The following is a 15,260-nucleotide window of genomic DNA, read 5'->3' as shown; positions in this document are numbered from 1 at the left end:
TTGCTTTCTTTATTTCCCTAGACCATCATAGTCAAGACTACTAGAAAACAGAATTTTCATGAAACAATTGACTTTCATCAGGCAGCTAGGGGCATCAGGAAATTCCTCCTTTTTCAAGTTCACTAAGCCTATCTGAGGTCTTCTAGAAATGATGAAAAGAATTGTTAATCCTGCTGCTGCTTAACTTTAAATCAGTAAGTCGGTCCTTAAACCTGTGCAGTTCTTTAATTCATGCACTAGATGGTGATCAAAAGCAGCCCAAGTTGTGTTCTCTCCTTCCAAAATCACAGCTGACATTGGAAAATGAAAGCACAAGACCGACAGTTTTTCCTGCCAAGCTTTTAAACTTTTTTCACTGTCCAGTAATGATAAATTTATTTAGTATAATAATCTTCAAGATTACGTTAGAGGTGCTGCTAAATTCACATATCCTGTTCTAACTGTGATTTTTTAAATCAGCTGTTGGATAAAAGTGTAGGAAGTGCTTCTCTCTGTCAGATCATAAAACATTCATCAAACATTCCATAACTTCAAGCTGGGGTTAGTGTTGTTTCCATAATAAAGGAATTAATATATATTAGTTCTTGAAATAATTGCTGTGGATTGAAACTTAAGTGTCTGAATGTACAGACTGATTACCATTGGCTAAGATAAGGTAGTAATGAAAAAGCAGGGGGGCATTACTCTGAAAACATGATTACAGTTTTTTATAAGATTAAAAACAAACCAATGGAAAACCATTTCTGTACTACCCACCCTGAAATGATAAAACCTGCTCTAGTCCTGCACTTTCAGATTGCTACTGACTTCAAGGGAAGATTGCAAGATGTGTTTTGGATTCTGTAGCTGGAAAAAATGCATTCCACTGAAGAGAATCAGTCAAAAATATTCTTGTACTGAAAAAGGCAAGGTATGATATTCAGGAATGGATGCTGATGGGTGGGCCCAGACAGATCTGGGACAAGGGGAAATCTTGTACAGTACAGTGCAGCGTGACTGTAGGTAGAAAATATCAATGGTGCAGTGTTTAGATAGCAAGAGGGAAATGTCCAAAATGCAGGACTGTAAGATGATGATGTACAACACACACTGGAATGCACTACAGCTCTTATGGGCCAAAAAAATATAGTTCAAATAAACAGCTAAAAGAGGGAGAGCATCACATGAACAGTAAATGTTAATAGCAGGGAAAAGTTCTTTTTTGTTCTCTGTATAAATCTGTAAGAAAGCAGAAGCCTGTCTTGTGACTAGAGCTCAGAGCCACTCACATGCATACATCCTTCCTCTGGCAAGGTTAAAAGCTGCTGGAAAGAACCCTAATTCTGCTCCAGTGTGGGAGGAGGTGCCATGGATGAGGGCTGTGGCAAAAGATGCAGTGCTCTGGAGCCACCTCCATGTATGGAAAGATGGATGAGATCTGATGGTGCATGGAGCAATGGCATGGCTTAAATTAGGCTTAAACTGAACGTCTGGGTTGTCTTTTCTTTTCTTTTTTTTTTTTTTTTTTTCTCCTGAGCAGAACACAGGCACTGAGTGCAGAGTCTTTATCCCAGAAGCTGAATAAAGAGATCCCCCTTAGATTTAACCTCAGTGTAAATATTTGTAACTCTTTGTGACTTCTGTGAGGCAGGCAGTGAAGGCACAGATCATCAGTGGTTAGGAAGCTGGATAGCAGCAAATGCATATCTGCTCACAGGTAATTTTAGGGTTAAAAGAGCAAAAGGAAATTTGATGCAGCTACAACATGTTTTACACTGGTGATCTGTGTAGCAATGAGGAAATGCATGGAAAAGCAAAATTCCAGACAACTGAATTGATTATATGATTCATACACTGACTTTTTCACTCAGCACTCATCCCAGTTATAATGAGAATCATCTGAGTGGAGTAAAATAACCACAGTTTGGAGCTTGTAGGAGGCAGTAGCCTATAGCCATGCTAGATGTGAGAGTCATTTACTCTATAGCCTGTTGGAGAGCTGTGTCATGTACAAGATGGAGCTTTTCCTTTGGCTTGTTTTTGTGTTTGTGTTTTTTGGAGGTGTCCACTGCAACCCTGACTTTCATTCTAAATTGGTCCTACACAGCTGCATGTATACATATATGTAACATATGCATGCACATAATCTGTGCTTTCAGGAAAAAATCATCTTTGCATGTGCACATGGCCAGCTTGGCAGCAGTGCACCAAAAGAATTTGTATGTGCTAAATTTATAAAAACTGGCTCCAAACATAGAAGGAAATAGCGTCAAGAGAGTTGAGGCACACCCTTAGGATGATGTTTGCACGTATTCTCACAACTGTTCTTGGTTAAAGAGGGCTCTTTCTCAAACAGCATCAGAAATGTAAACCTCACATTGCCTCATTCTCTGCAATTTAAGTTTTTGATCTTAGAGAGCTTAACATATGAAAAAATAATGAGGTAAAAACATATGTATATTTAATCCCAGTCTGAAGTTGCATTTCAAGTTCATGCCAAATGGAGCTCCACCCCAGAGTTTTCTAATGATCAGTGTGCATTTTTGGGACCAATGTGATGCCCCTGGGATAAAATGTGAATTATTTCTTATATACAGAAAATTATTCAAAGCACAGATCCCTACCATTTCAGTGAAAACCACAGACTCAGAATGGTTTAAGTTGGGTTATCAACCATGGAAAAGACTTCAGAGCAGAGGCAATTCAGTACAATGTCAAAAGGTGGCTGGCCTTGGGGCCCAGCAACATTCCTCCTTTTTTAGCCCAACAGGTGTGAGAGCACTGTGGTTCCCTGTTCTCCAGTGAGTACACAAATTCCAAGAGGTGCCCATGTGCACACGTGTGTGCATGCACACACACACACATACACACACACACACAAAATATGTGATAAACACTCAGCTGACTGCAGAGATCAGCATAGAGAGCAGTGTCTTTACTGGCATGAACATCCCCATGAACGCATCTAAAATCATGTCATACAGACATGGGCACTGCAAACAGTCATATTCTCTTCAGCTGGTAAGGACCGACGTCTTGAAACGTATGTACATTCCTTTCTCTCTAGTAGCTGGTTTTGGAAATTGAGTCTCTCCAGTTGCTGACACCTTGGTTGCAGGTATTCAGACCTCCTGTCCTGCCATCTGGCTTGTCCATCTTGGAGTTTATTAATGTTCACACCCAGACAGAAGAAAGAAATTTGATTCAATAAGAATTAAGGATAGTCTGCAGTGATTAAGTGTGGGATTGAGATAGGTAAGGTTGCTGACCATCTGTCTGTTTGTATCTGCCCTGTTAGTCTTATTTTCCCTGTATTTTAATGTGCAAAATCACTTAGGTTGGAAAAGACCTCCTGACCTCTCTCTGCTCACACCTTTGGTTCTTCACCTAAGCATCGCATAATGCATTTTTCACACTTGGTTCCCCTTGAATCTTCTTATACTCTGGATATCCTCCCTCTGTATTTCATCCAGTGCAGCTTTTGGGGCAGTCCACCTTAGATTAGAAACAGCAGAGGAACATGGGTTTTAGATAGCTTTGATTCCAGATGAAATACCTGCATGGATTTCATCTCACCTTGCTTTAGCCACCTAAAACTTAGGCAGAGGTCATCCTCTGAAGCCCATGTAGGAGGAGAAAAGCTTTTCCAAACTGAGCCCATCTGTCTTAAGGCCTGTCTTTTCCTAGGATGAGATGAATCACTCCCTAGCAGTGCCTCTTTTTCTCCCTTAACTAAAGGCAAAGCCTAGATGGCTAGCATAGGCTAGATGTCTAACCTTTACACTGCCAAAATGATGGGAATAGAATCCTACTTGCACATTTTATACTCAGTGCTGAAGGCTGTGTCTCTGGGTAACATGTTGTAAAGTTCAATGTATCTAACACTTCCTCTCAAGCTGTTGCTCCCCTTACGTGCGAGGCTCTTACAAAAATAACCAGCTGCAGTCTGTAAACAGTGTGGGTCCTGAAGGAAAAATACTGTCAAAGATCAATCTAAGTCAATAGACAGAGGTGGAACTTGGGAAATAGTAGTCTGTGTTAGTGATGTGTGTGGTATAAAGAAGATGGACTGACCAGGATTTGATTTTCTGTGATCCCTCACTGAGCCTTCACCAAGAGTGAAGCTCTCAGCAGTCAGCAGCCCTGGGTGTGCACTGTGGCAGAGCTGGCATCTGCACTGCAAGGGAGGCACTCTGCATTGCATCCTGCTGCTGCTCAGCTGAGGCTCCTCCAGGAAGGAAACCTCTTTGACCCAAATTGGATGAGTTTATGTGCATTCTGCAAGAATATTTGCAAGGCCAATTTGCACTAAAAATACCCTGTCCTGCTCACTAATGTACCTGAGAGACTTCAAGCTTGGGCATAGAGTTGTGATTAAGATCTCAGTCATTATTTCCTTTCTGTGTGACTCAGTTCCTTTCAGAGATTAAAGTGGAGATAATAGTATTTCTTCTTATCTGAGAAGTACATTGAAATGTGAGGATGGAAAGCACTGTAAAATTCCAAAATATAAAGAATTTTTCACTTATACTTAGGAGTATGGCTCCTTTTCTCTTTTTCTTTTCCCTAGCAGTAGCTACTTACTGATTTGTGTCTCTCCTTCTTACCTGCCTAGAGCATGACAGGTAGATTGTTGAGGCCTTAAGAGCATCAGGTTTTTAAGACAAATGAAAAGTTTGAAACATGGCATAGTTAAACAGAACCTTTGATTCCTTAGCTGTGCTTGTCCTGGCAGAACAATGTAAGAAAGGTCTACAGCAGCATGAAGGAGAACCTAATGAAATTGGCAACAATATAGTCATGATACAGGAAAATAAATATTTCTACCCCCATATATTTAATTTTATCCAATATTATGTGATTTAATTATCAAAGCACAGTAATAATGACCTATGCAATACTAATGACTATTGGCAACAAGGCTCAAGAGGACACACAGTCTAATTAACTTTAATAGGATGGATTTAATCATACATTGGATTAACATCTGTTAGAAGGAAATACAAAGATTTATTGTTCTCTGAATAAATATTGACCTCTTGCTCTCAGGTCAATAAATCTTAAACTTGTGTCCACTTAAATTAGTATCTACTTATTACATTAGCACTCTTCTGTTTTCCTATCACCAACTTCACTAGGAGGAGAGGGGAGCTGCACTTCTCTCCTGCATCAAGCACTTCTTTCAGGCACTGAAGGTAAACATTGAATTTGCAGATAGAAGGAAAAAAGGTCTGGGCCCTAAACTGTCCTTTCTTCACATAAAACTGTCTTTCCTTGCTGTTGCTTCATAAGAAATTTCAGAAATGTTTGAGAAAAGATCAATTACTATTAATGCCACAGAAAAGGTGCACAGCTTGCATCATCTGTGTGATTAAACAGTTTTTATACTTGTGTGATGTGAGGGGTGTCAAAAATGTTTTTGGCGATTAGTGGGAGGAAATCCTGCCCCTTCATGTGTACAAAGTTGTTTATAGGACTTTAGATTTCATTTTGTGCTTCAGATATTTAAGTACAGATTCCTTTTTAGCTGTTAGTTTCAAGAGTAAAGAGATGGAATATGTTTCTTTTTCATACATACAAGGGAAGGATTTCTTGTTACTCTCCAAAGGGGTCAATATGGTTAGAAATATCTACAAATCTAAGAAAATTATAACTGAGAAGCATTTCTCTAAACTCGTTGAAAATCCTTGAGACTGATGTCCATTCAGCATATATCCAGACCTTCCTTTCAAATTTAATAGATAATTTAATGGGTGATATTTATAGGGAAACATGGGTTTGTCTAACTCCATCACAGGTGAATTTAGCTATAAAAATCCCTGTGATTTCAATGGCAGAGTTCTGTAGGTGAATGTTGATTAATGTGGAGAACCTTTTCCAGACACACTGACCAATCAGAAAACTTCTAAATTTTTGTAGGATGATTATTTGCATTTATGGAGTTCTGCAGGACTTTTTCAATATAGGAAGTGGAGTCTGTCAGACTTTAATGGATAAGTTTTGTGTAGCAGATCATAATTGCTTTCAAAGCTCAAAACATCGTTCTTGCTCTCTCTCCTTCTCTGTAAGATTATCTGTGCTGGTGCAGAACCCTGACAAAAACATGCAAGTACTTTACCCTGCTTTTATTTTCTTTCTGATTGTGTGTGATTTATAGGCAGATGTGGGAAATTGTGTCATTTACCATGGTAAATAGGGAATACCTGGTCAGGCTGGTGAAAGAATAAGGTCCTCAGAGCAATTTGGTGTACAGGACTAGAAAATTTCATCTATGCCTCTGAGTACTGAGCTGTATCTATATCTCTAAGGGTTTAGGCCCAAGGTTAGCAGATCTTTTATTTCGTGTTTTCCTTTGAGGTAACAAATCCTTGGAAAATGGTTTCTAAATTTTGTGCCCAGTCTGCTGTTCCCCCTTCAACTGACCTTAAATTATCTAGGGATTGACTGCAGTCTAGTTCTACTTACTTCAGACTGTTATTAATCATCATTACCTATACTCTGACTCTTTAGTTTGCAAATACTCATAGGTGCAGCTCATTTTTTTTCCTTTCATTTTTCACCCTTTCAGACTGCAATAGAATTGCACATTTTCGACACCCTAGAGATCCTGCTTTGTTCTTTCAGTTTCCTGGTTGTCCATGCATTAATCACAGAGGTTTGTAACATATGTTGGGTTTCAGTTTGAGATTAAAAAAAAAAAAAAAACAAACCAAAAAAAGATAAAACAGCTCACTGGGAACAAGGAGAGGGGCAAGGCTGAGCTGGAGTGAACATTCTCTGGGGGCAAGATGTACATGGGAAAAATGTGTTGACTTTAATAGGGCTCAGTGGTTTTTATTTCATAGCCATATCAGGCTTCACAAAAAGGAGTCTCAGGTAAAAAAATAATTTTGATAACTGACAATTATTGGTCTTGTATTTCACTGTGTGGAGGGGCAAATGGGATAATTTACTATGTTAAATTAGGTGACTACCTCATTGTTAATTTAGACAACTACCTTGCTTTTGTGTTAGCATTTTGGGTCATGGTAGACACCATCCCTTCATGCTCCCCAAGGAATTGTATGCAGCCTCTGAGAAAGTCAGTATGATGACTTTAAGGAGAAAAAAAGAAGGTATGAAAGTTACCTAATTTTGTTAAAATACCCATTTTTCTTTAGATCTTGTTAAAGAATATGTATTGCTGATCTGTAATTCTTACTGTACTGAAAATAAAGGTGCTGGTACTATTTGCTGACTTGTGCAAATAGTAAATAAGATCTTAACAGTGGGGAATAATTCCAAGTTTCTGAAGTGACATAACTTTTTCTACACTAGAAGGATGTTGAATTTTGGGTGGTGACATGTGTGGATGTTGAATTTTGGGTGGTGACATCACCACCAAATGCAACTGAGTCCTTTTATAAGGTGTCCCTCTCAGCCCCAGACATTCACATTGCACTATGATTTCTTTATTCCCTCAATGGAGTGGAAGGGAATCTCAGTCCTGTGTGTGTAAACCAAAAGGGTAGTTTTTTTTTTTTGTAACTCTTGCTTTCCAGACAACATGCTACCCTTTCATCCTGAATGGAGAAGAGGAGCTTTGGCAGGGTTGAAAGACTGGAAATCCTAGTCACTAAAATGAGAACTTAATAAAATGGTTCACAAAGAGCCTCGTGTAAGCTGTGAAAGCTTTTAAAATAATTACTTTTATAAAACCAGTAGTGCTCAACTCTTTTGAACAGATGAGAACACTGGAATCATAGTGTTGTGTGCTAGCCTGTGGAGTTTTCTTAATACCTGCACTTTCAACATGGCTTGTTAATGAGATCTTGGTAAAGCAACACAGAAGTTACAGAAAAATAAGAAGAATTCCATGTGAATTGTCTTGAAAAACCATTTGTGCTCAGACAGAAGCAGACATGGGACTGTGCACCTGGAAAACCATGTTGTTCACCAGTGTACTTTTTAGCTGTAAGTAAAAACACATACAAACTTGTTCAAGTGCTGATTCTGTTCTGGGGGCTGTTTGTCCTGGCTCCTCCTTTTCAGAGGCCAATACTTTGTCTGAAGGCTATTTTCTCTCGCCTCTTTGTATATAAGTGTCTTTATAAATGACTAGCCTAAAGAAGTTGTTGAAGACAATAAAAATCTGAAACCAACCCACCATCTCCTATTATTCAGGTAGTTTTCAGGGATTTTTGGGATTCATAACAAGTACTCTGGCAAAAAGCAGTGGATGGGAAGATGATGTGCAATATGTGGTAGTGTGGACATACTGTGCAGCCCTGAGTGTGAGTCGAAGTTGCACAGAGAATGTTGGTTCTGGGACAAAAATGCAGCAGCATCTGTTCTTTGGTATGTTAGTTGCCCAAAGAACGTGGAAGTGGTTACTGCTATTTTGACAAATGCACTTATTTCTGCTTTTGTTGCGTGGTGTGGCACAAGGGAACACTGGCGCAATAGTGTAAGGCAATAATTTATTAGTGGTTTAGGGATGTGGGCCCAGAACAAATTCTAGACAAAAGAAAAACATGTTTGGGTTTTACAGAGAACCTTGGCTACAGGAACAAAGCTGTGATTGGGTGTGCAAATATTTGGTATTTCGATTGTCCTGGTTGCTGTGACAGCTGAAAAATGGTCTGAGTTTGTTTTTAATTATCACCAGGAGGGGAAAAGCCTGTTTTAAAGCCAGCAACTGATTTTGCAGCAAAAGGCAAGAAAAGATATTTAACAGTGGGGAATATACTTTCTCGGTGTTAAAATATGATGAAAGCACAATTATTTCCAAATATTTATAGTATTTAGCTAGTTTTGTGATTACAGCCAACCAAGAAAAGTGTTTTGTTCATTTGTATTGCATCCAGTGATGGATATTAAAATGTCAGCTACTGTTCTTGCTTGATACTGACTGGTATAATTGATATCAAGCTTATCTTGTGCAGCCATGCTGGGAAATGCAGCAGGCATGTTGTGGCTGGTCTTTGTGAAACCTGCTCAACACAGAAATTATAAAATACATATATCATACTTTGTGAATGCTCTGCCCACTTGTATCAGGGTGTAGTGGGTTGGCCAATTGCAATAGATAGAATCACAGAATCATGGGATCATTTAGGTTGGAATAGGCCTTTTAGGTCATTGAGATCAACCATTAACCCAGCACTGCCAAGTCCATCACTAAACCATTGACATGACTTTTAAATACCCACCCAGGGATGCTGATTCAATCACTTCCCTGGGCAGACTCCTCCAGTGCCTGACAATCCTTTCAGTGAAGAAATTTTCCAATATATCCCATCTAAACCTCCTCTGGTAAAACTTGAGGTCATTTACTCTTGTCCTATTGCTTGTTAGTTGAGAGAAGAGACCAACCCTCACCAACGTATGACCAGATAAAGACTTCAGTATTCTGAAGGGTTATATAGGAAAAAAGAAGTGTCTTACCCAAAAGAGATGTAGTCTTTTGTCCAAACAGCCTCTGGCAGGGTTTGGGGCCAGAGTCTGTATCCAGTACTTCAAACCCCCATTCTATCATTTAAGCATGATAAGAAACTGTAGTGTTAAAAACCCCTGAAATTGATAGTCATTATGTAAAAATTTAAGATTGTGTCCAAATACTTTATAAATTGGGGTTTTATTGTATTGACTCTTTTTTTTTTTTTTTTTTTTTTTTTTTTTTGGTAGCAATTGCTGTACAGTGGTTGTTTTGTTATGAAAATGCTTGAATTCAAACGGATCATTTCTAGCAGGAAGAATAACTTGTTAGACTTTGAACAGCCAATAGTTGCCTTTTAAGTAAAAATCATGAACTTCCAAATGAAAATTTGCCCCTTCTGGGGGAGACAAAATAGATTTTTGTGGTCAGATGAGAGGGACTGTTCTGTATAAACTTGTCTTCCATTGCGAGGAACAATTTAGACAATTTAGACAAGAACTCAAAATGTGTTTCCCATATCTGTGAAATCGTGAGAATGTGATCTTTCCATTTTGTCAAAAGGGCAGCTTTTTTGTCTTTTAGCTACGAATCTTCAGCCAGTTCCTCATGTGGTGTTCTGTACCTTGGAAAATTTAATCAAGGCTGTATTTGAGGAAGAGAAATAGTTTGAGCTGCTAATATGCTCCTGTTCTTCCAAAGCTGTCTAGCCTGCTTTTATGGATCCCTAGAAAGGTTATTGATTTACTGGGAATGTGGCTTTCTGTAGAAAAAGCTGAAAGCTGTTTGCAAACTGCCACCTGAAGCAGAGGCTTAAGCAGGAAATTTAGATAATTGCATTCTGCTTCTATTGAAGTTTGTGGCATTTTGGAAATTAATATCAGGGGAAGCAGAATGGGGTCCCGTGACTGGGAGTTACTGCTGCCAGCAACTGGAATAACTCTTCAACTTCGTGTTGCAGAGATGCTCAACCACCTGGGAACTGTTCAAAAGATTTGGAAAAATGATTCTGATAGCAGTTGCCAATATTAACACTAGTTTTTGTAGGCATTCTGTCTTTGTAGTCCTTGCTGGGTCAGCACATTTGGACTCATCCATGCTACTCAAAGCTGTTCACATGGGAAGTCCAGACAGGTTTGGCCAACAGAATGGGCAGTCCCATGAGTTTTCTCATGCTTTCTTCTCTTTTCCAAGGGACAGCAATTCTACAGATGTTTTATTTAAGCAGTGTCAGCTTAAATAAAACATTTGATCTCACATACTTATGGTTTTACAAATAATGAATTTCTTTTTTGCTTGGCCATTGAATTGAGAAACTGAAAGAAATTCTTGGGTCCAGTTGATCAGAAAGTTGTTTTCAGGCAAGCTAAAATGAAGCAATTTGCATAGTTTAAATTTTCTCAGTCCTTTTCTACGGATTTAATAAAAATGGGTCAATTTTCAATTGAATTTAGGTTTTAATTGAAAACAGTGTTTTGAAACAAATACTCAAAATATGTTTGTTTCCAAAGTTTAGAAAAAGTTTAGTCTTTCCTGGTTTCTCTATTTTTCTGGCTGATTCTATCTTAGGCTATTTTTCAAATTCACATTTTTTTTCTTCCCCTGAAGCAATATGTTTTCATAAAATCATTGCTTAGCAGAATATTTTTACCCAGCATTGTGAGCAATTTTGCAACTCGCTCCTTTTGTCTTAGTGTTTAAATAAAATAAAAAAACAAAAAACAACATAATGTTGCTTTTAAAGCTCATAGCCTCTAGCCTACAGTTTGGGAAAAACTGTTGTGATATGTAATATGAGGCATGACTGGAGAGATCCAGCTGGAGTCTGTGAGAATGAGGGCAGTACCCGGTGGCATCCAGGTAACAGATGTGTCAGGGGCAGGGAATATAATTTGTGATGGGACCGTTTGAAAATACTCAATTAGGTCTAAAATGATGTCACTTACAGATTAAAGGAAGGTACTAGAGAAAGAAATTTATAATCAAGGTTGACATGGTCTTCCATTATCAGCAAGCCAGTCTGCAGTTGTCCTGCCTGAGCTTTCTTGCATTTTCAGCATATCTGTTAATTGCAATTGCCAGGGATGACATGAAAAGTAGGGGGTTGATTTAAACCAGTAGGTGCTGATTTCTTTGCTTCAGCACCAAAAAAAAAAAAAAAAAAAAAAAAAAAAAAAAAAAAAAAAAAAAGAAAGCCAAGATAGCATATTTTGGATTTTGGGGAATTCTGCTTCTCTTTAGGGCAAGTTATTTAGCTGTCCATACCCAGCAGCACCAGTGCAGTTGGGGCTGGGGGCTCGGTGCATTTACCTCATATGAACAAAGGAGCCAGATAACTCTGTTCTGTTCTTTCACAGCAGAAGGTATCTGCTATTTTGGACCAAGTGTACAACTTGGACTACAAACTGGTTGTAGTGGGGTATGTATTTTAGAAGTCAACGAGATTATGTGCTTTGAACAAACTAAGCACTTTGTTATCTTGTTGTGATTTTTCTCTTTTGTTTTGTTATTAGAATAAAATCTACAAACCAGTGCTTACAAATGTCCATAATGGTCACCAAAAGGCAGCTAATGGTGATTGAATTCCAAAGCATAATACTGTGCCATGACCAATGGAGTAATTACCTATTCAGTGGAGAACATAACCTATTTAACAGAGCTGCTCTGCCTGTTTCCCTTTGCGCAACAAACCCATGTGCTAGAAGGCTCTTCTTGGCCCAAGAATAAGGCTTGTGTAGCTTCACCAAGGTGAGAATGGTTTTGGAGGCCTTTCTATTTGGAAGAAGAAATTTTCTCAAATAGGACTTTTGTCAAGTCCTCTGAATAGATTTTTGTGGTCCAGATTTGGGAACTAACTCTTGGAGACACTGGGTATGGGATTCTCCTGCTGAGAATGTGCTCAATCCTTTTGTTGAGTCAGACTGTAATGGTGGTTGCTGAAGTTTGCTGTGCTGTTATAACCTGAGCCTGATGGAGATTCTTAAAGTGTTGGAGAAATTCAGATTAAATGTCATTGATGGATCAATTAGTGGGACACAGTGGTTTAAAAGTAAAAAAAAAAAATGTTGTGCTGTGGTGTGACTGTGCAGAATCACTTTTCTCAAGGATACTTGAGATATGGAGAAGGACATCTGTTGCTCTTCTGGTCCCTGTGGAGCACTAGATACTTCAGCTGTTGTGTCTAAGCTGACCCCAGCAACTTTTTATACTGCTCTGTGTGTATATGTGATGGGAAGAAGCATTGGCATCTTCCATGTAAATATGCATGGGGATCAGCTGTGGTCTGGACTCTTGATAGAAACAGCTTAAAGTTTAGGGCTAAAACTTTTTGTTGTTGGTAGTGTGGCTGAGTGCTGGCTGAGAGTGGGAAAAGATCACTCTGTAACTCAAGTAGGTAGAGAAGGAACTAAACTACTCTGCAATCTTTGTCCTGTTTTAAAAAGCTCTGCTATCAGGAGTAAGGGAGGCATGAACTGTTCCAGCCACTGTGTAGCTCTGCACACACAGATTGTGATGCACCCATCAATCCTTAGGGAAAGCTCCCTGGGCTCTGGCTGCACAGTGCAGTGTGGGAAACTCTGGTGTAGAATGGCCTTGCACACATGGCACCTCCTGCCCACATTCTGAGGCGGAAGAAGAACCTGTCTGATAGCTTTTATTCTGCTGTAGTGAGTGTTTGAAACACTAATCCCCAGGGAAAATTGGCAGGGGAGACTAGCAGTGGGAAGGAAGAGGTGAGGGGAGCAAAGGAAAGAAGAGACCTTCAGGCTTAGGATATATTACACTTAAAATTCTGAGACTGCTCCACAGATGGGCCACATAAAGAATTAGATTTGCAATTTGAACAAAGTTCTGTAGGAAAGTAATTGGACTGGTGAAGCAATCTCACTCTCACTAAATTGCTTTCCAAGGACCCTATCCTGAATGGGGCTGGGCAGCTCTTTCTGATATTTGAGCATCTTTATTTCTCATTGACTTCAGTGAGAATTAAACTCATTGAACTCCTCACTAGGCAATTAGTTTCTTACAGGTGTATTTTTTCTGCTGCAAAGTGGTAACTGCCTTTCCCTTCTGTTAGCAGTCATACCCTGTGCCACTCAAGCCCAAGCCTCAGCATGCAGGTATCATTTAATGGTTCTTTTGTGAGACGTGCTTAAACATTTGAACACAGATTATGTTCCTTATTGTTTTCTGTGGATAGGATCCTTGAAAGTTTTGTTACACTGACTGCACCACTTAAGCAAAAAGAACATGCCAAATATGTGATGGAAAGTCTTTCCAAAACCAGTCCCATCCAAAGCTTATAAATCAATTTTTTGTTTTATTTATTTAGGAAGAGTTTGTTTTGCTTTCAAAAAGGGATGAACACATTTCAAATTAAGAGGACAGGTTCATTAGCATGGAGGATGAATGAGGTAATAACGGAGCGCATGAAAGTGAGGTTTTTCTACCTTTCCTTTCCATGAGAGAAGACCTACCGAAATGCAGTGTATTTACAGTCCTCAAATTACTAAAGCTGTAAATGTTTTTGCTTTCATGGCCTCTGTTTGCACTACTGCACATTTTGGGATGATGGATTATGGAGCACCAGGTGTTGGGATGAAAAGAATCAATAGTGTGATACAAAAGATGAAATAACTGTGATGGAACATCAATAAAGGCTAAAAGCTGCCATAGGGATTTGAATCTTAAAGAAGAGCCTGAGAAAGTGTATTAAGAAGAATTCACTTCTCCCCTTGCACTTGTAGTGTCTTTATTCCATGAGCAGAAGTCACCTGGGGGCTCTGTCAAGGACAGAGGTGGAGGAGTTTTTTCTTTACTCTGTGTACATGGTGCCCAGCACAGCACCTCTGGGGCACAACGTCATAGTGTCAAGGTAATGTCAGGACACAGCCGGTGTCGGTGCAGTTTGGAATATGTTTGCTCTGAAGTGGAGAGGATTTTATTTTATTTTTTAAGAAATAAATTAAATTAAATTTGTTATTAATTTGCACACTACTCCCACAAGCAAACTAGATGAATGCATTTAGAAGTAACTAATTGCTGTTCACGTCTATGCTGTCGGGACGTTGTTTTGAGGAAATGGCAGCTGCTCCTCTGCTGCTGTGACCCATTCTCAGGGGGCTTGGCCACTAAAGAAACACAGCAAAGCTAGGCTGTTAGTGTTGAGAACTTTATCTGTTTCAATCTAAGCAAAAAAGACTACTGAAATATGTAATGTAAAAATAAGGCTATTAGGTAAGTTCAGCATCATCGTTTTTCTTTTCCAAATCAGGCACAAAGTTTTAGAGCTGAAATAAATTCATGCAGAAAGCAAGGTTAGGTCACACACCTATTTTCTTAGTTCAAAGTCAAACCATCACAAAGAGAAAGAGAGGAACTCACTCTTCTGAAATACCTTGGTGTTATTACTAATATATTAAAATGCAAGGTCTTTTAAAAAATACTCCTGTCAAAATACTTAGTTCTGCCTTCCAAGGAATAGTCCAGAAAAGCATTTAAGCTTATGACCTATTTCAAGCATGACAATGCAGAACTACTCACACGCTTTAAGCTGTGCATGAGATTGATTGGCCCAAGTTAAGAGCCCTGCTGGGATGAGATCAAATGCTCTGCTATAAGGACCTGACTCTGCCAGTCTCACTCATGGATTTTTTTCTGCAGTAAGATTTCATCCCATGCAACACAAGACTGGTGTAGCCAAAAGCTACTCACATTGTAAATCTACGAGATAAAATCTCACACGCCAGGATCAGGCCTTGTCTTTATTATTGCATCACGCTGAGTTTTTTGGCAACTTGAGTTTCACAGGGGTTCAATGCAGAATGTCCTCTAGGGACAGCTGCTTTGCAGATGTGGTGGAGAA

The 15,260-nt window shown here is 39.1% G+C and overlaps 1 protein-coding gene across 4 annotated transcripts in view; it reads left to right on the top strand.

Annotated features, from left to right (window-relative positions):
- The window catches only part of GADL1 (glutamate decarboxylase like 1), an 80,955-nt gene that overhangs the window by 62,739 nt on the left and 2,956 nt on the right, over window positions 1-15,260 (top strand). The window lies entirely within an intron of this gene.

This window comes from Melospiza melodia, chromosome 1 (assembly GCF_035770615.1).
Source record: "Melospiza melodia melodia isolate bMelMel2 chromosome 1, bMelMel2.pri, whole genome shotgun sequence".
NCBI lineage: Eukaryota > Metazoa > Chordata > Aves > Passeriformes > Passerellidae > Melospiza > Melospiza melodia.
The sequence above is the reverse complement of the archived record's forward strand: the minus strand, read 5'-3'. Positions and strand labels throughout refer to the sequence as shown.